Source organism: Mirounga leonina, unplaced genomic scaffold (assembly GCF_011800145.1).
Source record: "Mirounga leonina isolate KUSES-001 unplaced genomic scaffold, KU_Mleo_1.0 Mir_91, whole genome shotgun sequence".
Classification (NCBI taxonomy): domain Eukaryota; kingdom Metazoa; phylum Chordata; class Mammalia; order Carnivora; family Phocidae; genus Mirounga; species Mirounga leonina.
In genome coordinates this window covers 28342929-28359301 of record NW_023270839.1, presented here as the reverse complement: position 1 = coordinate 28359301, position 16373 = coordinate 28342929, and the positions used below count along the sequence as shown (strand labels likewise).

The window sequence follows — 16373 nt, the reverse complement described above, 5'->3', positions numbered from 1 at the left end:
ACATTCATCCTTTTTTTTTTTTTTAAACTTTCTGGTGTTATAATAAGATGTACCAAGCTCATCTGTTACCTACCCTGTCCCAACCCTAGAATCTGCCACTTCCTAATGTATTATGCTGGGGAATGATATTAGAGACCAAGAAGTCCTGGGCGCTAGGGGTAGCTGCTAGAGTGACTTTGTTTTGGGATCCCTCAGAAAAATCCAGGAAATATATGTATGCTTATTTATACACACACATGCAAATATACACATATATTCATACATACATAATATACATATATACATAAACACGTTTATGTACATATTTTTTAAATCATGAGTTCACACCAATACCTTCACATCCAATTGCCATATATACCCACAGGATTTTTTCTTGCCTTCTCCTATTCCATATTTGTTCAGGCATATCTTGGAGATATTGTGGGTTCAGTTTCAGACCACTGCAATAAGACACATATTGCAATAAAGTGAGTCAAATGAATTATTTGGTTTCCCAGTGCATATAAAAGTTATGTTTATACTATACTATTAAGTGTAGAATATCATTATGTCTATAAAAGGTGCATACCTTAATTAAAAATACTTTATTGCTGGGCGCCCGGGTGGCTCAGTAGGTTAAATGTCTGCCTTCAGCTCAGGTCATGGTCCCACATCAGGCTCCCTGCTCAGTGGGGAGCCTGCTTCTCCCTCTGCCCCTCCCCCCCATTCATGCATGCTTTCTCTCTCTCAAAAATAAATAAAATCTTAAAAAAATACTTAATTGCTAAAAAATGTGAACCATCATCTGAGCTTTAACAAGTCATAATGACTGATCACAGATCACCATAACAAATGTAATAATGAAAAAGTTTGAAATATTTTAAGAATTACCAAAGTATGACACAGAAACACAGAGTGAGTAAATGCTGTTGGAAAAATGGCATTAATAAACTTGCTCCATGAGGATTGCCATAAACCTTCAACCTGTAAAAAAAAAAATAATAATAATAATGCAATATCCACAAAGCACAATGAAACAAACTAGGTCTGTCTGCCCCTTCCTCTAAAGTAAGAACCCTGGCATCTATAACATCTCTCTCTCTTTCTTTCTCTCTCCGCCACCCATGCTTACTCATTTACTCAATCCTATAATACACCTAAAATAATTTCAAAATTGCTTCACCCATACCCATAAAATAAACAAACCTGTTATAAAAATGTTTAAGTAGTGTTCATTTGCAATTCTTACCCCATACCTATGCCCCAGCATCACTGGGGAACTTGTTAGAAGTCCTACTGATTCAGAGCCCAGGAATCGGTGTTTTTTTTTAAAGATTTTATTTATTTATTTGGCAGAGAGACACAGCGAGAGAGGGAACACAAGCAGGGGGAGTGGGAGAGGGAGAAGCAGGCTTCCCGCGGAGCAGGGAGCCGGATGTGGGGCTCGATCCCAGGACCCTGGGATCATGACCTGAGCCGAAGGCAGACACTTAACCTACTGAGTCACCCAGGCGCCCAGGAATCTGTGTTTTTACAAGCTCTGAGAATGAGAAGCATAGCTGGAAATATGTAGCATGGGTTTATGATAGGTGTATGTGTGTGTACACAGAACCAGGTGTTACTATGTAAAGTAGTGCTTTAAATGTATTCTAAACATAGGGGCGCCTGGGTGGCTCAGTTGGTTGGGCGACTCCCTTTGGCTCAGGTCATGATCCTGGACTCCCAGGGTCGAGTCCCGCATCGGGCTCCCTGCTCAGCGGGGAGTCTGCTTCTCCCTCTGATCCTCCCCCTCTCATGCTCTCTATCATTCTTTCTCTCTCTCAATTAAAAAAAAAAATCTTTAAATGTAACAGCCATAAAACAGGTCCAGTGTAAACTAATAGGGATTTTTCTGTCACAGCGTGGGTGCGGAAGTGTAACATAAGAGAAAATAAACACCCCAGTTCTATTTCTCTTCCTGGTGCCAGGGGGATAATCAGAAGGCAGAGGGCGAGTGTGAAGTACTGTCACTTGCCAGAGGGGGCCCCCTCCGTGTTAGACATTTGAGAGTACACTCAACATGGAGGAGGTATCCTCAGTGCTGAAAAGCTCACAGCTGGTAATCTGTTACTTTCTGTTCTCACCTAACATTGATTTGTGCCCCTTGATTTGACTGCATCCCTGTAGTTGACTGAGGTGTGCATGGACCAATCACGACCCAGACTTAGCAAGGACAAACACAGTATCTTTCTGCCCTCCGATACCCAGTGCCCCCAAGTAGGTACTTCGTCTGGGTGAGGCTGACTGCCCTGTTCCCGGCTTATTTCATTGCCCCAGCCCAAATTCAGCCCCTCTGCATCTTCTGCTCTTCCACTCTGTTACTTCAGCCTCCTCCCCACCTGGCCCTGAACTACCTTACGACTCAGTCATAGGAGAGGTGACAGCACCAGTTTCCTTCACCAGGGGCTCAGCCCCCCTTTCCCTGACTTCTCAATGACAATTTAGAAATATCCCCCACAACACCATTAAACTGCTTCAAAAAAGTTATCCAGTGAAAGGATTAAAAAGATCTCATGGCATTTCATTCTCTGTACACATTTTCAAAATTTAAGGACTTGTGTCTTGGTTGTCTCCATTTTCTGTGGGCCCACATCCAAATTATTTTTTCCAACAAGGATGCTGAATATGCCAAAGAAATAATCCATGGTCTACTGTTATGGAACTCATGGTCTAGTGAGAGAGATGAGTAGGTAAATAATTATCTGGGGAAATGGTGGGGAGGTGGTCTGAGCATAGGAGACAAGAGTTCTCTTTGGATGGGAGAGGGGATGGAGAAGGCTTAGCAGAAAATGAGATACTTGAGCTGGGCTTTGAGTACATAGGGAAACTTTCATATAGAAAAGAAAGACAAGGGAGGACATTCTGGGTGAGGGAACAACTTGAGCAAAAGAAATAGAGGTAAGAAAATTCATGGTGGATCTAGGACTGACTTCTGAGCAGTGTGGCTCAGTAGGGGTGGTGGGCAGGCAGTCGTAGGTAGTGAGATGGGAAAGGTGGTTGCAGTCAGTGTCAAGGTCCTGGAATAGCCACCAACAGCTTTCCTTTCAGGCTCTTGGGAGCCCCTTGTGAGACTAATTATACATGCCATTGGGAAAATAGCATTTACAATTTGATTCTCTGGACAACTTTCCAGAAATACAAACAAGGAAAACCACTAATTTGAAATTTGAAATTAATTATGGAAAATTTCTGATAACTTAGTGAAAAGTCAAAATTGTAGGTTATTTTTGAAGGAATTCCATTTTATAATTTTCAACTGCCATGAATATTATAAAGTCTTATACATGGATAGTAATTAAAGAAATAGGATCAATAAACTAAGAGTTGCAATGCACAGCAGGCCTATATGAGATAATAACACATCATAAGCATGTAATTCATCAGGTCTACCATTTGTTTTGATTTTCTGAGGAATCAACATCAAAAGTAGGGCATTAGTATCATGTTTCCAATTACTGGGATCCAAAATATTGAGGGCTCTTTAAGATGAGGGATACTGATATGATAAAACTCCAATGGATCAGGCATTAAGAGAAGTGTAGGATAATATTCCATTGTACATATGGACCACATCTTCTTTATCCATTCATCTGTTGAAAGGCATCTTGGCTCCTTCCATGGTTTGGCTATTGCAGACATTGCTGCTATGAACATTGGGGTGCATATGGCCCTTCTTTTCAATACATCTGTATCTTTAGGGTAAATACCTAGTAGTGCAGTTGCTGGGTCGTAGGGTAGCTAAGTGAAATAAGTCAAGCAGAGAAAGACAATTATCATATGGTTTCACTCATATGTGGAACATAAGCAATAGCACAGAGGACCATAGGGGAAGGGAGGGAAATCCGAAGGGGGAGAAATCAGAGAAGGAGACAAACCATGAGAGACTATGGACCCCAGGAAACAGACTGGGGGTTTCAGAGGGGAGGGGGGTGGGGGGAATGGGGTAACAGGGTAATGGGTATTAAGGAAGGCACATGTTATGATGAGCACTGGGTGTTATATATAACTAATGAATCGAACTCTACATCAAAAACTAATGATGTATTGTACAGTGGCTAACTGAACATAAAAAATATAAACAAATAAATATATATGTGTGTGTGTGTGTATAAAATAAAAAAAAGAGAAGTGTAGGAATTTGAAAATCAGAATTTCTGAGCCAGGCTCCCAGAAAAGAGCCACATTACCTTTTGTTACTAACTGAACAAGCCAGTGCGAGGCAGTGATTCCTTTGAAGCTACAATGCAGGGAAAGAGCTTCATGGAAGGGAGGGTCAGATAGTGGGTGTTTCTTCCTGTGAGTGTGGAAAGGCTTGAGCTTGTGCTCAAGAAAATGTGTGCACATGGGTGTGAATGGCCAGCAAGAGGACAATGCAAGTATCATAGGGATATGAAAATGTATTCATTCACTGAGGATTCTCAGCTCACCGTTCTAGCTCAGGTTCGGCCTGTATGAGAAGGAACACAGAACAAATGGGAGAAGACAAAGTTTGTGGGGAGAAGAACTAAGAGAGTCTAGGGTCCCAGAGAGTGAAAGCTAGTATGATTCTCTGGTGTCCTCTTGGTTTGTGCCCGAGGAGTACCTAGGCCACCCTCCTCATCTCCTCCAGTACCATCAGCAGTCCCTGCCCAGGCTATCATCCCAGCTCCACCATTTACTGGCAGCTTGACCTTAGGCCAGTTCCTGGACCCCAGAACCTCAGGCTGCCCATCTGTAAACTAGAGATAATGGTAGTACCTACCTCCCACACTTGTTGAGAGGCTCTGTAAGGTGACACACACGTGGAGCATAGCACAGGGGAAGCAGCCACACGTTTTGACTGATCCTGTTCCACCCCCCCAAGTGCAGGCAGCCTCTGCCCTCTGGATCATAAAGTCCAATAGCCTAACCTCCCGGGCTACAGACTATTGAGCTTTAGCTAGAGAAGAGAGGTTGAGGGAAATATTTTATATGCTGACTCCAGGAGTCCAGGCAGCAGATGCATGGGAAGGCAGATCTCTGTTCTGGATGGCTCTGTCAAAGGAGCCAACAGGACAGGGTGGTGAGGGGTTTGGGTGACTTTTCCAACCAGAATAGGATGGAGGACACTCCCAGCTTTAGCTGCTCCCCATCTTTCTTTTTCCATTTGATCAGCTCAGTTTCATGTAGCTTCCTCTCCAAGCACACATCCCCGTGGAGATAGCTGTCCCCTGCTCCTCGGCATCCCTACTGGAACTAGATTCCCTCCCCCAGGCCAGTGGGGGTGTGCTCTCCCCACCCTGCCCAATCTCCCTCCAGTTCAATTTCCATGCACCCACTCTCCTGGGTGGGCTCACTGTAATCCTTTCAGGCATAGCAAGACGGGGCTGGCTGACAACGGGCCTGCTACTCGCTGCCCAACTGCTCCTGCCCTGCTCATCGTGGCTGTGGGTTCCCTGGGCTCCCTTTCACCCACTGCTCCTGCCCATTTAACCGTTTCAGAGGCTGACATCTGCCTGCAGGGTGCACTGGGCTGGAGGTCCCCCACCCCATCAGCTGTGTGCCCATAGGCAAGTCACCCAACCACTCTGACATTGTTTCTTCATCTACAGAAAAAGAAGGAATACCCATTTCTACCTCACTTGAGTTTTGTGGGGATCACATAGGAAGGTTCAATGGTGATGTTTTAAGCACTGTAAAGCAAGATACAGGGGTGAATTATAGGGGTCACTTCTGGCTGGGAATGTCTGGTGGCAGGTTTCTAGTAGGCCTTCCATGTACATGCTCAGAAGAGTTTCCACTGGTGCCCTGGCTACCCACAAACTCACAGACATGAGCGAAGCTAGCTTGTGGCCAGCAGGTTGCATTGGCTGCACCTCCCCCCGCCGGGCACCACAGTTTCCAGACAATTTGTGTGTGTCCCCCTGCAAAGGCTGCCTTTGACCATATCAGTCAGAACTCACTGGAGTTGCTGTTTAAATGGTACATTGTGCATTCTGCTGTGGCCTCCAAAGCTGACATTCAAGAGCTGCCTCATTCCAAAAACAACTGGGGGCCTGGCTTATAAAAAATATGTGTGGTATAGCAAAATAATGCAAGGCAAAGTATGCCAGCACTGAGACTCCTGGAGTCTCAGCTATAATCCTGAAACTGTTGCAGCCCATTCACTAGCTGTCTGATCTCCACAGTGCGGGTGTTGGCCTGTAAAATGGGCTCAGGAACCTGCAACGTTCACGTCCAGAGTTCTGCTTTTTACATCTCTTACAACCACTATCTTGTTTTACTGAAATCTGTTTTATTTGCATTCTTGTTCCTCCACGTAGAGTTTGCTTTGAAAAGCAGCTTCAAGGCACCTGGGTGGCTCAGTCAGTTAAGCATCTGCCTTTGGCTCAGGTCATGATCCCGGGATCGAGTCCCACATCGGGCTCTCAGCTCAGCAGGGAGCCTGCTTCTCCCTCTCCCCCTGTCCCTCCTCCCTGCTCGCTCGCTCTCTCTCTCTCAAATAAATGAATAAATAAAATCTTTAAAAAAAAAGAAAGAAAAGAAAAGCAGCTTCAGCTGTCAAGAGAGAGTCTTTGGGGGCTCAGTAGACATGAAGAGCTGACCCCTGCTTTCCCTTGCCACAGTTTAGAAGAGGGTCCTTCTCAGGGGCAGACGGAGTGATAACAGAGGACTCATCCTGTGTGCACGCCCAGCGACTTCTTCCATAACAATTTTATTAAGCTATAATTTACATACTATACAATCCACCCATTTAAAGGGTATCATTCAGTGGTTTTAGTAGACTCACAGAGCTGTGCAACTATTACCATAACCAATTTTAGAACCTTTTCATCCCCTCCCCCCAAAAGAAACCCTACACCCATGATGAGTCACTGGCATTTCCTCCCACTACCCACTCAGCCATAGATAACCACCAGCCTATTTTCTGTCCTTGTGGATTTGCCTATTCTGACCCAGCTGCCTTTTTATCCGTTCTTCCCTACCCCTGAAGCCCCGAGCTCCCCTGAGCAGAGCATGCAGGGATATCTCTGGCAAGCCAATCAGGAATCTGGGTAGAATTTTAGGGTTACCAGGGTGCCCCACCTAACCTTGGAGGTACTGGAGCAGCAGAGGAACTGAGAGCCTTAGCACTGCCTGGACTTTCCTCTCCAAATCCAGGCTGGGCCTCCCCTGAATGATGTGGGACATCACCAGCTTACCTACTCAAGAAGTTTTCAGCACCAGAATTGGCTTGCTTTTTTTTTTTTTTTTTTAGGATTTTATTTATTTATTTGACAGAGAGAGAGAGAGAACGAGTTGGGGGGGGCAGCAGAGGGAGAGGGAGAAGCCAGCTTCCCGCCGAGCAGGGAGCCCAATGCGGGGCTCGATCCCACGACCCTGGGATCATGACCCAAGCTGAAGCAGACATTAACTGACTGAGCCACCCAGGTGTCCCACCAAGATTGGCCTTTAGGGCAAAGACATGGGGTCTCTAGCAAGCCCCTATTAAAATGCCACAGTTTCATGGTGCCCTGGAAATCTCAGCTTTCCCCTTTACTTCTTTCTGAACCACGTCCCGTGGAATCATGCTGAGACAACAGACACTCGGGCAGTTGTTTGGAGGGAGAAAATACTTGGCCATAGCACAGGGATTCACAGGGCACAAGCCACGTATGAAGGGGGAAGCTGTAGGCATACAGTCCTCCCTCAATCTATTACATTCAGACCACCAAATGAATCTGATTTGAATCACCCTGGTCTGGTTCTTCCCTGGTCCCTCAGTCATTTTACCCTGCCTCTCTGGGGTTCTCCATCCAGACATCAAGGCCAAAACTGCGCTCCTCACAGCATATGTCCCTAAATTTCTCTCAGCCCTATTAAAATTGGTCCTCACAGAACGGTTGCCGGATTCAGTAATGCCTTTAAAGTGACAGACACAAGCTTTGCCCTTCATTTGGCCCCATTCCCATCTTATTCTGTCAGATAGCATGATTGCCTAGAAGTGAGCCCCCATCCCTGATTTTTCACTTGTCTACCTCTGCATCCACCCCTCCCCCCCCCAAAAAACACATATTCTCCATAGTCCTTCTTAGTATAACAAGGTAAGCTAGAATTTTCTAATGGACCTTTACAAATTATGTCTAAGAATAACACAATTTATGGAGTCTAATTTTCCGATCCTACCTGATAATTTTGTTTACTGTACACACAGGTGTTTTTTTCCCTTCCTACCTCATTGGAAGGTGCTCTGCCCCAAAGATCTTCTCTCTCTAATTCCCCCCTGACCACCTCTGCCTGCCAGGAGTGAGGTGGAAGTAGTAGGGGTATATGGACAGTCTGACGAAAGAGGGGGCGTGTCCTGGAAGGATTGCCCAGCTGTCCCCTAGAGTAAACAGTTCAACCCTCACACTTGTTCAGGTGCCCACGAATGATGTAGAAACCAATAGTCCTAGCTTTGCGCAGTGGCAGTATCGTAGCCAATGAGGTTTATCCGAGGCGCGATTATTGCTAATTGAAACCAATAGTCCTGAACAGGGTCTACACTGCCCGCTGCTTCCCCCTGGAGTGACGTGGAAAGCTGTTTACACACATCAAGTCAAAGAGCTGCACCTTGAAGGGACTATAAGTTATTTATCCAATCCCCTTGTTATACATATACAGTTAAGGAACCTGGGACCGGCTTGGTTAAGGGATTTAACCCAGTCATTCAACTCATTAATGACAGAGTCAGAACCACAGCCCAAAACTTCTGATGACCAGTGCGATGCTTTTTACAAAGTCTTCCTCACTCGTAGACTGGGAATACAGAGTACACTGTTGTGACTCTACCTGGACCCACGGTGTATGCTCGGTAAGTACAGTGAAACACACACAGCTCTACCACCCGCAAGAAGACAGCCTTACCCTCATCCACATTTCCATCTCATGTGAAGCAGCCAACTCTAGAGCAAATGATCCAGAAAGTCAGGAAGGAAGTTGCATAAATTGCCCTACAGTTGTAATGAAAAAGTAGCAACTCAGTAAAAATATAAACTACAATCGTTTAATGGCTCAGAATCCTAGGTGGGCAAATGCTTAACTCTTCTCAGTGTCTGCCATACTGGTTGTTATCACTGCTTTAATCTCCAGAGCTCATAAACTTTAGAAGTCGAAACAGCTCGGAGGAATGTGAGTTTATGTGTTATCACCTTCATTCGGATGAACGTGGATCAGGATTATTTGCAGCCCTGGCTGATATTCCCGCAGAGCCATTACTTGCTCCTTTTGAGAAGCCATGAGGTGGGAGAAAAGGAAAGTCAACATCGTGGCTATATATTCTCAACAACAGAGTAGGGTTATTTTGGGAATTTTTTGAGAAGATAATAGACTTTGGAAACCAGGAGAGACACTGCAGCCATGTGTTCATCAACTCACAGGGCTTTTGCATCCATAGGGGCCTTGAAACATAGTCTGCTCATTTAAAGAAGGCAGAAAGAAAGATCAAATGATGTGTCCAAGTTCATGCCACAGGCTAGAATCAGAGCAAAGATTCCAGCCTACTGTGCAAATTCAGTATTTATTCTTGTATCATGACTAAAGAAGAAGGGAAGGAGTAAAAAATTAATTTGCAAACATCTAGAATACTCCCTTAAGGGTTTATAGTTTTAATAATCACTTCAACATATGTTATCTTTTCTTTTTACTTTTATTTGTTTTAAGATTTTATTTATTTATTTGAGAGAGAGAGAGACAGAGATACGAGAGAGAGCACAAGCAGGGAGGAGTGGAAGAAGCAGGCTCCCCACTGAGCAGGGAGCCCGATACGGGGCTTGATTCCAGGACCCTGAGATCATGACCTGAGCCGAAGGCAGACGCTTAATGACTGAGCCACCCAGGCGCCCCGAGAAACACCATTCTAAGGAACACCATTCCTGAGAGAAATTCCCTGAATAGAGTTCCTTAATCAAAGAAGTTTGGGAGACCCCGTAAGTATCAGTGCACCTTAACATATTAAAGGCTCTGAGAAGTCCTACATTAAAGAAGCTTGTTTAATCATTAATTAACTCAGCACTTCCCAAACTGAACTCAAAACTCATTGTTCATGGAATACCTTTCAATATCCTACAGAGTTCATATTTCTTGAAATACAATTGGCCCCGTCTTGCCAGCTATGGGCAAAGCACAGGTCTCAGGCATGCCTAAAATGAAAGCCTCTGTCTTTTATCCATATCCTCATGTGCTGCCTTTTAAAAATAAATAATAATTCTTTACAATCTTTACTCTTACGGTACACAAAGTCATATCTGCCTTTTGCCATCTCCCATGCCTACTTCTGCCTCCCACTTAGGGGAGTGACCTTGCTCATAGAGAAGATCAAAGTCTCCTGTCAGATGGGCTCACTATGCTCTGCTCTGCATACTGCAAATATATCTGTGGCCCACTTTCATAAAGGTGACTCCTGACAGGTCATCTTCCTCTTCAGTTACCTTTCAAAACAATAAGAATCCTCTTTCCTATAATCCAGTTCTATGATAAATACTTCTCTATTTGTAATGGAAACTGTACGCCTAAACAAAATGTGTAACTTTCACATAAAACACAGACAGTGTTGTTCCCTGAGCAGCAGTACCTCGTGTGATGGCTCCCTCCACTCCCCTATTCCTGCTCTCCACCTTGCACACTGCGTAGACTCTCATGACCTCCAGTGGGTGGTCTCCTACCTTATAATGGGTAATCTCTGCCCTGAAATATATTCCGTGGAAATTCCAAAGCACTGCTCTCGTTCATATTCTCTTGACAGTTCTAACCACTGTAGTTCTGTACAAGCTTCTAGAAGCACGATTTTATTTCTGTGGGTTGTTCCTCCTAGCCTCTTTGCTAAGGTCACCCAGTGACCCTCAACAAGCTTTAGTACACTCTTCATTCTACTGATATCTCTGTGTTCTTATTCAGCAACTCCAACATCTGCACAGAGTTCTCTCCAGATATACCACATACACGGCGTCAGAGCCACCCCTCTGTAGTACCTACACAGGTAGTGAGTGCCCCTTTATAGCCAGGCACTATGCCAGGATGCCCTGGAGATATGGAATGAGTCAGCCAGGCTCCCTGCGCCTGGAGAATCTCACTTCCCAGGCTCTGACATCGTGACATCTGTAATGCTTGAGAGCTCAGGGCAAAGACTTCCAAACTGCATTTCCCCAACATTAGTATTGCATGAGACATTAATAGACAGTCCCTACTAAACAGAGTTCTAGGGCTAAATAAATCTGGGAAACATAATTACATGTGCTAACACATACTGTGAATTTCGAGGAAGAAGCTATATATGCTAGGTTTTTCCAAATGTACTTGACCTGCAAACCATCTTTTCCTGGAACCTATTGGAGACAGTATCATTCCTCTGACACCATTTGGGAAATGCTGGTTTGGAAGTAGTTTCAGCCCACTCAATCCTACCAAATGCCAAGGACCAGATTGAAGTCATTCAAATATACAAACTGGTTAGGTGGAAAATGGATATTTCTTTGTGATTTCCCTTAGCTCTGCCTTTTGAATGATAAATAAGTTGAGTCTGTACCTGATGCTCAATTATTTTCATTTCCATAGGTATGTTCTGGGTAATTTACCATCTAGAGCCCTAATGACTTCCCAGTCTATCGTCCTAGCCCACACCTCCCCCGCCCCGCCACCCCAGAGCTCCAGGCCCCATATGTCGTGCTGTCTGCTGGACAACAACCTGTTGGAGATCTTTAACAGAATGTCCAACAAGCACTTAAAATGCAATTTGTCCCACATAGAAGTGATTACTGCTCTCATAAAATTCATTTCTCCATCTGCATTCCCTAATGGCCTCATTACCACCTTCCATTCAGAAACCTGGGACTTGTTCAGAATTTTACCCTCCCAGCCATGTTGTCATTAAGTGCTCCTGGTTCTGTCTTCCAAGAAGCTTGAATTTGGTCTCCATATTCCTCCCCCAGCTGTCATTGTCTAATTTGGGGTCCTCACTACAGTGGTTTTCTTAGGTCAGGTTTTCTGGGAAGCAGACTCTAGGTTTCTGAGACTTGCATGTAGGCAGGTTATCAGAGAAAGCTATGGAGAATAATCCCTGTTGGGAGAGTGGAGGAAGAAAAACCAGGCTGAAGAAGTTGAACTTTGATAGTTACAAGAATAGCCTCAACCAATTCTGTGGGGTGCTATAGAACAGGGTGACCCTTCAAAATTGTCCCAACTTGATGCAAGGGGTTGGGGAGGGGATACATTCCCACTCTCTTCAGCCTCCATCCTCCATACCCCCATCCCCTACTCCCCTCAGCTCCCACCCCACCCCACCTCAAGGCAATTCCCAGAATGGCCCTCCCCTAAGGGCCACCAGCCACCAACTCTTGCAGCAGGTGGAGGAATGAGTGCCTTACTCCTGAGGGGGTCAGGATGGTTAACAGCATCCTTGTCCCTAATCTTGCTGCTTTCCAATTTATCCCCCACAACCCCACCAGAGGGGTTTTTCTAGACCCAAATTTAATAACACTATACACGTTCTCAAAATCTTTCAGTAATTTCCCCTTACCAACAAGATAATTCAAATCTGATCTTTGTCTACTAACATTTATGAATCCATCATGAGCACTGCTCCCCATGCTGGGCATGAGTTTGTCCCATGTCTCTCATTAGCAAACTCCTACTCATCCTTTCAGGCCCAGTGTAAGCACCCCCTCCTCTTTGATGCCTTCATTAATATCCTCAAGCCAAAGTAATAATCCTGTATACTCTTTTTATACATACAGTCATTTGCTTCAGTGATCATTAGACTGACCTTCTTAAGAGCAAAGCCTGTGTCATATTCATTTGTGAAAGTGAAGGAATGACTCCATCAGCCATGTGCATCAGTATTGTATAAAGCTGGTCTACATGGGCTAATTCAAACTAACTAGAGGTGTCTTCAGTCTAGTCAGCTGTTCTTTCAGAGACTTAATCTAGTTGCCCAGTGAGGGCTATTGGTCCCCAGGGGCAGAGATTCCGTTTGGGGAAATTCAGCTGGTTTGGTATATGTGCTCAATGCTCTGAGGGATTGGGCATTTAGTACATACTTCTCATTATGCTGATGCTACCTCTCATGTTGAAAAGGGGCATAGCCAGTGACCTATGGGATATGTTATAAAAGGTACCATATGGCCTGACTGGCCTCAAAATCTCTCTTTTTTGACTGAGCTTTCCCTTCATGTCCATTCTGAAATTCTCCCTATGATTGGAGTTGGACCAGTGGTCCCTTGGTTGGGGTGAATGCATGCTAGGGCCTAGGCAAGCTAATTCATCTGTAGAAGAGAATTCCTGTGTCTATTTCTATTTTACTCCTTTCAAAAATTTTATATTTTGTGTATGCTTTATAATGTACATCATGTAGTAATAGAGTAACACATATATAATTTATAAATAAATAATATTAGGGAGTGTACACTCAAAACATTTTTTACTAAGTAGCGCATAGTTAAAAAAATTTGGAGATCCGTAGATTGCACCCCAAAGACTGGAGTCTCCTTCAGCCTTCACTTATTGGCTTTTCAGCTGATCTGAGTGCTGAGCTAATTTGTGCTAAGGCACTAGGGAAACTCTAAAATCCAGAAGCAATTAAAAATGAAAGATAGGGGCCGGCAGGGGAGCAGGGCTAGGTGAGGAGAGCACAGAGACTATACCTGTCCAGAGCTGATGAACCATCTAGATATTGAGAACCTGGAATACAAAGAGGTAGGAGGTGAGGGGCACCGGGGTGGCTCAGTCGGTTAAGTGTCTGTCGTTGGCTCAGGTCATGATCCCGGGGTCCTAGGATCGAGCCCCGAATTGGGCTCCCTGCTCAGCAGGAAGCCTGCTTCTCCCTCTCCCACTCCCCCTGCTTGTGTTCCTGCTCTCGCTGTGTCTCTCTGTCAAATAAATATTAAAAAGCAGAAAGAGGCAGGAGGTGGAGCAGAGACAGCAATAGGCAGGGCAGCCAACTGGAGGGATGAGGACATATGAAAGAATGACGGGACTTCCGGCAGAGACAGGGACAGGGATATGGTCAACCTGAAGGGTTGGGAGGATGGACCTGTGGAGGCTCTGGGCTTGGAGGGGAGCCTGGGTATGACTGGAATGATCCAGGAGCAGGTACACTCTCATGCTGCACAGCCTCCTAAGTGCGCTGATGGGGACAGTGGCCCTCGGCTGAGACTCAAGTGGCCACCCCGCCACCTGCCTGGCCACAAAGTTTGCCATCAGCCTTCTCATCCTCTGGGCCATGGGCAGCACCTTCCTGCTCAGTGTTTCTGGGCCCCTGCTTCTGATTCTGGTGCACACCTCACTGCACCTGCAAAACCTCAAGAACAAGATTGAGAACAAGATTGAGAGTATTGGCCTCAAGTGGACGCCAGTGGGGCTGCAACTGGAGGTACTGGGACAAGAGCAAGAGGCTGGATCCTAGGGGTCTGGGATCTGTACCCAAGACTTGGAGAATGCCACCCCCACTCTGGGTCTGACCCAGGGACCCAGAGCCCTTTCCCAGCCCTTAAAATAGAGTGCTCTCTCCAGTTCAAAAAGCAGGACATCTGCAACCCTCCCCCAAGTTCCAAAATTGGGATATCCCCCCTACGCAGCCCCTGTTACATAAGGGACCAGACTCTACCCCAGCCGTGAACTTGGGGCTTGGAGACCAGAGCATCCAGGGTCAACCTCAAACTCTGGACCCAGAGATATTCCCCCATCGCCAATCTGGAACAACCCATTTCCCATGCTCATTCCCAAAGCTAAGATCTGGAACCAAGGCATTTTCTTGAACCCCGGTCTAGGCTTTTCCACACCCCATCCCAGCTTTGAACCCAGGTCAGGGCATTGCCAGATCTTGAACCCAGGATGCAAGTATTCCCAGCCCCCATCAGGCAAAGGATTCAAGCATCCTGACCCTGTTGAACCCTTGGTTCCAGGTGACCCCCATATTTACCAGTCCCACTTGCCTCTCTCCAGCTCTGCTTAGGAATTCTGCCCCTCCTCCCCAAAGTTCCACATTGATGAGGACCAAGGGGTAGGGTGGGGTGGGGGTAGCCCTGACCCAGAATGGAACATCTGTATCAGTGTTACTGCAACAATAAAGGCTGTTGCATCGCTCAAGCCAAGAAAGGAAAGGAAGGAAGGGAGGGAGAAAGTGAGGAAGGGGGAGAGAGAGGGAGAAAGAAAGAGAGAAAGAGAGGGAGGGAAGGAAGAGAAAAGGAAGGAAGGAAGAAAGAAAGAAAGAAAAGAGAAGGGGAAAGGGAAAGGGAAAGAAAAGAGTAACAGCCTCTACCCCCACCAGGAAGATGCCCCATCTGCACCTCACTGTGACTGGAGCTCACGTCAGAGTATAGCCGGCCAGAAATGAAGATAGTACTGGCTGGTCCACAGTGCCTATGTGGGGTGCTGAGAGGCAGCAATCTGATTGGAGTCAGGGCATAGGAGCCTTAAGTTGCATTAGCATAACCAGAGCATCATTTTTTTTAAAGATTTTATTTACTTATTTGACAGAGAGAGAGACAGCGAGAGAGGGAACACAAGCAGGGGGGGTGGGGGAGGGAGAAGCAGGTTTCCTGCTGAGCAGGGAGCCCGATGCGGGGCTTGATCCCAGGACCCTGGGACCATGACCTGAGACGAAGGCAGACGCTTAACCAACTGAACCACCCAGTTGCCCCGAGCATCATTTTTATATGGATTGTATGGTTATCTGGGGATGGCTGTAGGGATTGATTGGTGGTGGAAATTAGGAGTGGGTGAAGGGTGCTGTTAGCAATGCAGCCCTTAGTGCCTCCTTGGCAGGTGGAAGCTGGTGAGCCATATTAGTCTACAAAGAGGAAGTATGGCACCCGAGATGAGGAGAAACACTTATCCAACACCAAACCCTGGGGACCCAAGGGCCATCCCCAATGGGATGATACACCAGAATAGTTCTAGCAGCCAAGAAGCATGATACATGATACAGGACCAAAAGACATGAGCAGGGAATGGGCCTTCTGTGTGGGAGCTAAGGTAGGGGAAGAGGGGCACTCCAAAGGGAAAACTTTCATGGAGAGCAAACAGGAGGCACAGAGAGACCCCCAAGGGGAATGTGCCTCACGCAACAGGTTTAGCCCCAATGGCAAGGAAGTAGGCTTCACACCTCCAAGAGTCCTGGTTCCGCTGAATAATCAGTGGAAGACTGTTTGATGGGTAAGGTAGCATGCTAACTACAGTTTTCTTACATACGAAGTTGTCTGGGAAACAAAAGAGATCAGAAGGATAACAAATACAAGTCCTTTTTATATTGTTTTCAGACTCTCTTAGGCTCTTAGTATTCTACCAGGGGCACACTGTAAAACCTTTGAGGGGTACAGCCCCTTCTAGGTGATAAGACTTTGCATTCATAAAGCATTTCAGTTAACATAAACTGTTGCATATAC

At 45.7% G+C, this 16373-nt stretch overlaps 1 protein-coding gene and 1 pseudogene across 1 annotated transcript in view; both read left to right on the top strand.

Annotated features, from left to right (window-relative positions):
* ONECUT1 (one cut homeobox 1) overlaps positions 1–16373 on the top strand; it is a 36102-nt gene that overhangs the window by 18383 nt on the left and 1346 nt on the right. The gene's annotated exons all lie outside the window — the stretch shown is intronic.
* Positions 8410–8493, top strand: LOC118003808 (annotated as a pseudogene).